Genomic DNA, 8,690 nt, shown 5'->3' with positions numbered 1-8,690 from the left:
CGCTACGGCGGCCGAGAGGTCGCATGGTGCAATAATTTAGCAAAGGGGAATATTGTTGTGCTTGTGTGTTTGGTATCATTGATTAAATATGTGACATTAAAATCCCATTGATAGATGAATAAAACTGTGCATGGTTGATTGTGAGCCCCAATGGGGGCAGGGAGTGTCGTACGAGCTCTGTACAGCGCTGAGGAATATGTCGGCGCTATAGAAATAATAAAGTAGACGAGTTTGCATCTTTTCACAAGAATTTCTCACTTCGCTGTGGAGTTCTGTCTCAAATGCCAAAAACTGTGTAACAAAGGAGCTGTAGGCGTTCATGTGCCAAATGGAGACCACTTTCGTGTCCTATTTACATATTTTCCAGCATTTTAGGGCCCTTGTATACGGTGGCTGCGGGTCTTTTTGCGCGTACCACTATGTACGGTTTGCGCACACAAAAAGTACAGTAAAAACTGCAGTAATGTGTGCAAAAATATGGTGCAAATGCAATTGTGTGACACGGGCCTTAAAGGGGTTGCCCAGATTTAGAAAAAGATGGCTGCTTTCTTCCAAACACAGCGCCATCCATGTCCACAGGGTTGTGTGTGGTATCGCAGCTCTGTTCTATTAAAGTGAATGGGAGCTGAGCTGTAATACCGCACACAACCCATAGACAAGGGTGGCGCTGTGGAATATTCTGCCCATGTCAAAGGACCCTTAAGTGACTCTCCAGTCTGGGCATAACATTTTGTTCTGGGCCCGTGCTATTTGTCTTCTTTGTCAATGTCCCTCTAATCCGCTGGTGCAAAGTCCCATTTTTGGTTTTCCGTGATAGTAGCTGCAATTTTCAGACCACATAATTCCCACAGTGCATAGGTAGTGTTAGACTACCAATGCGCTATACCTGCTCTTTGATTGGCTCATATTGCTCACAGGATCAGTATTAGCCAATAGGAGAGCAGGCCACAGTGTGCATTAGGCAGTTAGAAAATGATGGCGGCCAACTCGGATGGCCAAAAACCGAGTAGTCCCAGGGATGCTGCCCGGCCAGAGGCCAAAAGCAATTCCCCTACTGGCCTCTGCTGGCAGCATCACTACAGGCTTTACACTCCCCCCCGCTTACAGCTCCGGTCCAGTGGCAATCGCTGCTGAGTCTGTGACCACAGACCTCTCACCTCGGCACAGACGGCAGAGGTCACAGACTCTGCACTGTGCCGCCAGACCGTAGCTGTAGGCAGGGTGAATAGAATTACTTTAAAGGGGTTATCCAGGCAGTGCCCGCCAGGATACATCGGGGTCGGAATGGAAGCGGTGCTCCGAGCCCAGAGCGCCATGATGCCAGGAGTTTGGGATGGTGATGCTGCGGCCTCTAAATGGTCTCAGAGCTCATCTGACTTCTGCCTGGCCGTACACATGGAAGTCGGCGCTGTAGTCAATTATGAGCACAGTGGAAGTATCACGTGATTACGCATCACCGGCTGCATGTGCGCCGGCCTACCGGACGGGACTCTCGCGGCGGATCCGGAGAGGTGACTATGGGGTCTTTGTGGGGTGCCGTGTTGGACTCCGCTGCGATATTCTGCTGGCCGAGCCCGACACGGCCGTGGGCAGGAGGCCTTAATTGTGTATTTTCTCTGCAGAATGTGGAGGAGTTTCTTAAAAGCTCTTCCACGTTGCTTGAACTGTAAGGGTATGTTCACACGGTGGAATCCACCCTGGAAAAATTCCACCTGCAAAATCCACGTCAACATCCGTGTCTTTTTGATGCATATTTTCACACGGATCTGCATGCGGAATTTCGACATGGAAAATCCCATATCCATGTGTTTCTGCATGAAGAATTGATAAGGAATAACGCAGCGGTCAGCGTAGCTCCTCGCCAATGCATCACCTCTCAAGTTCTCTAACTTGGCAGCAGCAAGGTACATGTAGTAAACTCAAACCTTGCCCTGGTAAGAATTTGGCAACTCTCTACTAAATGGTTCCAGTTCACATGCATACAGACTCTAACCATGCTTTGGGTATTCCCACTCGTACCAGCAGTCGTTGGGCTTCCACATCCAGCTTCTTCCTGCCCTGTTGTATGTAAGCTCGTTAGTTTCTTACACTCAGAAAAAAATAATTAATACATGATCTTGGCACATGACGCATGAACGGGAGCCTTTGATAAAATATGTACTTCAAGCGCCCTTTTTTTTTTGTTCAGCCACTTAGCCTATGCTTCTCGGAACCAATTCTTGTAACTCTGGCAGTAGTGGATGGAAGCCTGGTATGATACATCTTTATTCATGGTTATTTCCCAATATTACATATGACTCTAAAAATATGACCCAAATTGTGTCTGGCTGCACCATCACAAACATACTACACATAACACATCATATCATTAGAGATGAGCGAGCACGCTTGGATAAGTCAGTTACTCGAGCGAGCCTCACTCTTCTCGAGTAACTGCATTCTTGTCCGAGCGTGCTCGGGGGGGGGGGGGGGCGGGGGATAGTGGGGGAGAGAGAGAGAGATCAGTAATGCAGTACCACGTGGTGGCCACGTAACAATCTGCTCTCAGGTAATATGCTGGCCTCTCCTCTGTGCAGCAGGAGGCAACATTTGGCATTAATTGGTAAATGTGGTGATGGGAGTGACTTTGACTGCAGGCTAATTGGAATCCAGAGGTGTGGTGCCAGTATTTCTGAAACAGTCACACTTATTGGCTGTTCCCGAACTATGACATTATGAGTGTACCAAGACTGGTTGAACTATGGACAGACACCCGACAGAAGATCCCACAGTGGCAGGCCACATGTGGAGACACGTCTGGTATCTCAGCAACAACTACTGATCCAGCAGTACAACAGCAGGGAAGATGGTCAAGTTATCATAATGACCACGTTGCAAAATCTATGTTGAGTTTGGTTCAATAGCCGAAGACTCACTGCCTTGAGTCCCAAACTCACTGGACTGTATGTTTGGGATATGCTGGAAAGGGCTATGAGATTTGCTCCCACTTATCCACAAAATGTGCACCAACTGACGCAGCTGCTGCAGTGGGCATGGGTTGGGTTGAGTATGGAGGATGTTTGCTATCATATGGAATCTGAAAACTATGATCACCCAAAAAGGTGGACCAACCTGTTATTGAGTAGTTGTACCTAATGATGTGATTGTTTAGTGTATATGGAAACGTACATTATTCTGGTCATGTTATTTAATGTTGCTATTTCCTGCACCCTGTAGGACTAGGAGAAGCAGGTCGAACGCCTGCAGCTTTATCTTACTGGCAGAGGCAGACAGATGGCATTGGGGAGGTTCAAACATAGTATGCAGCAGATCAGAGACAGGCAGAGATGTGCTGCTATTATATAGAGCAGAGGCCCCCAATCTTTCTCACCCTCGGAGCAACTTTCAATGCTAAGAGATGGTCGCAAACAATACTCCACACAAAGAGATAGCAGGAGCCATATAAAAAGAAAGAACTGGCAATTATTCCACCCACCCTCATTCACTGTCCATTTTTTGTCCTCGACAAGTTTATTTGAAACAACTGTAGAAGGATGGGACCTAAAGTAATAGAAAACACCTGTGGGTGTGGCAGAAAGTAATATAAAAGGATCAGTTTCTGCCAAACTCAGGGGGAAGTTGAATTCCAGCCACAGTGAGAGGCCATGATAGCAGCTGCATCAGGCACTTGAAGCCTTAGGTCCGCGTAGACCAATCTGGGCCCATCACAAGTCTGACAGAGGAGGATGCTCTCTAGACGCCCCAGATAGAGGATAGTGACAGCGAACCAGTGCATTGTGAACTCTGAGGAACCGTATGTACCGGTGACTGCTGTATGTGAATTAAATACTTGCAGAACTTAAAAAAACTGCAAGTCTCCTGAGCTTTTATGCATGCATGACAATCATCCTGATGTAAAGATGGCAATCCGATAGGCGAGTAACACCAATTTGCCACACAACCTAAAAAAGATGCACACAATATTCAGGATTCTTGTTGTCTGGGGAGAAAATCTGCTACAAATTAGAAGTGGAAGTTTAGATGTTTGTCAAAATTCGTAACATACTCTCAATTATGTACACTTTTTTCTCTACAAGCAATGGCATACCAGGGGGTTGAAACATTCTCAGTGGTCGAAACATTCTCTTCCAACCCAGGCAATGCACGTTTACAGCTGCAGAAGTGTAGTGGTCCAGTACAATGGGTCCCCTCCTTAAAAGTGTGTATGATCAGTGTTGTAATGTCAGTGTCTTTCATGTTGCATTAGTGATGTGTATTGCATAACCTGCAGCACTGAAAGACTTAACTGTTTGGCGTGTGAGATGACTGTCTGGGTTATGTATCTTTTGTCTGTCCTGTGACCATGCTTGAGATATGCAATAGCAAGGTGTGCAAGAGAGTTGGAGAGTTCTGTTCTGGACCTACAAGAGTGGAGTGTTGGGTCTTCAGAAGGTCCACACAGGTACTTTCAACCTGTGTGGTACAGAATGGTGGAGGCCAAAAGGGTGGCTTTATGACTGTTGGGGACTACTACTCCCAGGAGTTCTGCAGCATGTTTCTGTCTGTACGTGTGAACTGGTAGAGACTGAGAGAGGGAAAGAAAGTGTGGCATTGGGCCAGGACCTAAAGATAACAGTGACTGTGGTTTCTCCTGTCATCCTGTGAGTTCTCCCTGTCACATCACTTGTCAAGAAGCTGCTGAATTGTTCTGTTAACGAACTTAAGTAAAACAGACAGTCGCCCATACGTTTCCAGAGGCTGTGTCTTAAAAAGTCCCCGTGTGTGTGTGTGGATTTACTCCGCCAACTAGGAATTCCCCCAAAGAAGTTGCGTGACAGAGGATTTACTCCACCATCTAGGAATTCCTCACTGCAGAAGAAACGGTGGTGTCACGAGTGACTCAGAAAGGTAGTCCAGCATTGGGTTCCCCATTTATTAATCTGCCCTTAGCCCTTGGATGTGTCACCGGTTACCCTCCGGGTGGGAGACGGTAGAGCCACCGTAACCAGGCCCAAACCAACCTGCTGTCCCCTAGTACTGGGGCCTGCTCCTCGGATGCTGCAGAAGTATATCCTAAATATAGTGTTTATGCAAAGTCCTTTATACCCATCATAAGATAAGGCAAGACAATAAAACCTTATAAACCTTAGGGGCGCTATTCGGTGGGGTTACAGAAAGGGCACTATTACTATTGGAGGACACTAAGAAGGGCATTAGCGTAGTGGCAGAAGTGAGTCATGGCTGAGAGAAGTCTTCATGGTGGTCTGGGACAAGATAGAGAAAAAAAAAAAAAACAGACGTTACCTTTGATCAATGGAGGTAACTGCACAACCACTATGAAGCCAGTTTTAGACAAGCGAATAATGGAAACAATTTTCTGCCCATAATGCGGACGAATGTTGTGGCTTAATCAGGCAGAACACATAGCGACAGCTAAAGACGTCTTTGTGTCAAACTGCGCAGAAACGAAAGTGCAGCTGGGGAAGTTCTGTTTGCTCCATGGACCAGATGAATAAGATAAAACGAACAGAGAGGACGCGTGGCAGTAATATTTTGTTACTGTACAAATCTGGAGTTTGAATACTCTTCATATACATGTACAGATTCTGCTACGGCATAGAGTGCCCTGTACTCCAATAGAACATGTGACTCCTGGGGAGCAAAGTCCTCACCACTGAATTGTGTAAATGTCAGCATAAATGGCATTCACATGTATCAGTCTTGTCGCCAATAATTGTTTTTATGGCATCACAATTGCTGATCAGTGATAAACTATAGTTTTGTATTGGTTTTTACTGTTATTGATTTACTCAACCAAATGCGGATGAGCTCCGATTGCTGAGAAGCAGGTGGACTTGCCGATAAAAAGAATATGGGTACTCTGACAGAAAATCTGTAGCAAAATACACAGCATTTCTGCATCACAAACCACATCAGAATCTGCACCAATGGTGCCAATTTTGACTCAAATTCAGCTGCAGATACGTGGGCAATTTCAGTCTACACATAAGAGCGTTCCTCTCACCTTTGAATACTGAGCTGTCATTCTCTCTCGTACCACTACCAGGGGTCACCAACTGTCGAATGCTATGACCCCCCAGACCATCACACCAGCAGGGGAAAGTGTGCTGCTCCACAGCAAAGGCAGGATTGAGATGCTCACCTTGAGGTCTCCAGACACGAACACTGCCATTGTCAGTGCCTAAACTAAACCTTGATTCATCGCTGTAGACAACCCGGGTTCAACTCTGTAGCCGTTCAGTTTCATCATTCATGAAACCAGTGTAAGCAGAGGACACCCAACACAGTACATGTAACGGGTACCGTGAGACCGAATGTCTGTCAGCCAGCACCTGGAAAAGGTCACGACAGACATAGAGGCCGTAACAATGGTGTCACCCCTCTCTGGATGGCAGGCAGCGAATCAGTTGCAGCTGCTCGTCCTTGTCGGACCATAAGATGATCCTCTCTACTGGTGGTCTGTCGGGGGGTCCTGAGCCCGGTCACCTTGTGAGCCCTCACGCATCTACTGGACCCAACACTTCCTAACAGTCTGGTCAGACATTCTTCTCTACTGGTGGTCTGTCGGGGCGTCCTGAGCCCTGTCACCTTGTGTGCCCTCACACATCCACTGGTCCAACACCTCCTAACAGTCTGGTCAGATGCTCCTCTCTACTGGTGGTCTGTCGGGGGCGTCCTGAGCCCGGTCACCTTGTGTGCCCTCACACATCCACTGGTCCCAACACCTCCTAACAGTCTGGTTAGAACGGCCCAGTGGGGGACAATTCATCGATACGACCATCCAGCTTCTCACATCCCAATAACGCGCCCCTCTCAGACTCTGGTACGGGGTGAAATCTGTTCTCTGCGTCGTAGAGGCATCTAGTGGTCAACAAGCTCTACACAAGCGGAAGGAGAGGTCACTACACACAAGGAGCCTCCGAGAGCCTTTTATAGGCCAAGGATGGAGCCACGTTTATGGCCTCAGGTGACAAGACCCTCCATGTAATCACCACAACTCTCATCATCTATATATCTGCCTGAGATGGAACTGTAGGACGAGTTTTTCAGCAAAATGACAACTTCTTCTGGGAGCCGGACTGCTATTATTACAGTGTATCTGATACTCCAGTGCAGGAACATCCTAGCTCCCAGCATGTTCAGGCTGATATTATAGGACACTAGAGAGCATTACAGGGAGGGGGTATAATAGTATAATCATATAATATTAACCCCTTAAGTGATATCTGCCTATCTATATTATATGATTTTTAAAACACTGTAGTATATTATAATGTAGCTTAATGTAATATTAGATACAGTAGAAAGTTTCAGTTTCTATTCCTGAGCCTGATAACATTAGAGGAGGAGTCACTGAGAACAAAACACAACGGACAGGTAGCAACACAACATTCACTTCCCTTCTCAAACTAAACATGGCAAAGAATTTGGACCCAGGATTTACAATTTTCTATGATTTTCCATGCGCTGGAAATACAGGAAGAAGGTAAGAGGAAGTCTGATTGTTCTACTAATATAGCACTTGGGTTTACTAGTAATTATTATTTACTTCTTATTAAAATGTTCCCCTGTTCAAAACAACCCCATTGCTAATGTAAAGGTGACGACTCCTGCTGTTGTTTTCTAAAAGAGCCCTACCCAGGTTTCAAGGATCCTCATAGCTCCGCAGAAGCCTGGTGATTAGTGGTGGTCCTAGCGGTGGCCAACAGATATTCGACCAATGTCTCTGATGAGACAACTCTTTTAAAGTGGTTTTACCATAATTATAACCTATCTAGGGGATAACTTGCTAATCGTTAAGGATCTTACCCGTGAGACCCCCGCCAATTTTAGGAACGGGACTCCTGTGTCCCAATCTGCCTGTGATTTTAGCATGAAGGGAGTGCTGGTTGAACATTCACTGTCAATGCTCCATGCACTTCAGTAGGGCTAACGAAATACCATTGTGAGTGCCACTGGGGTATTTCCACAGTTCCACTGAAAGTGAAAGGAGTGCCAGCACGACCAGAGCCCCAATCCGTCTATTCTCCGCTGCAGGGATGCAGTGATCCTACATTGAGGAGGACAGGGGACATGAAACCCCTGTTCTTGAGATCAGCGAGGGTTTCAGTGGTGACACCCCACCGATCAGCAAGTTAACCCCTATCCTGTCGATAGGAGATAACTTGTAATTGTGGTACAACCCATTTAAGAACTTTTTATCTATATGGAATTTTGTTGGCAAACTTTCCTTTCACAACAGGGAGAACTAGACAAAAGCTTCAGTCGTGCAACCTGCTACTTGGAGGGTTGAAGGAGTAGCAAACTTCTACCGACTGAGGGCGATATATTAAGCCTATTTACTCATAATAAAGTCAAATACAATATGGAAATTTGCAAATAGGTTAAAGCGATGACTCTTAACACAACTGGGGCGTATGCCAGATTATCTCAGAGGGTGCAATTAAATAAAATGCATTATGAAATAACAAAGTCTGTGTAGCAATGCTAGTTCTCTTAGCAGTGCTGAGTTATTCATCGGTATGCCAAGTGAGAACACTTGCTGATGATGCCGATAGTTGCTGTTTTCATGGCTGGCTCTGGGTTTTTGCGGACCCTTAGGCAACAGAGTCCCAGTGGACCCATTTGTGGTATGCCACAAAACGTGGCAGTAGAACTGCAACATTGTATTGCATTGATATATTACCTTT

At 46.2% G+C, this 8,690-nt stretch overlaps 1 pseudogene; it reads left to right on the top strand.

The window, feature by feature from the left end:
- The first annotated feature begins 7,376 nt into the window (after positions 1–7,376).
- The window catches only part of LOC136612763 (RING finger protein 112-like), a 52,495-nt pseudogene continuing 51,181 nt past the window's right edge, over positions 7,377–8,690 (top strand).

Source organism: Eleutherodactylus coqui, chromosome 2 (genome assembly GCF_035609145.1).
Source record: "Eleutherodactylus coqui strain aEleCoq1 chromosome 2, aEleCoq1.hap1, whole genome shotgun sequence".
In the NCBI taxonomy this organism is placed as follows: domain Eukaryota; kingdom Metazoa; phylum Chordata; class Amphibia; order Anura; family Eleutherodactylidae; genus Eleutherodactylus; species Eleutherodactylus coqui.
Note: the sequence above shows the minus strand (reverse complement) of the source record. Positions and strands in the feature narration are given on the sequence as shown.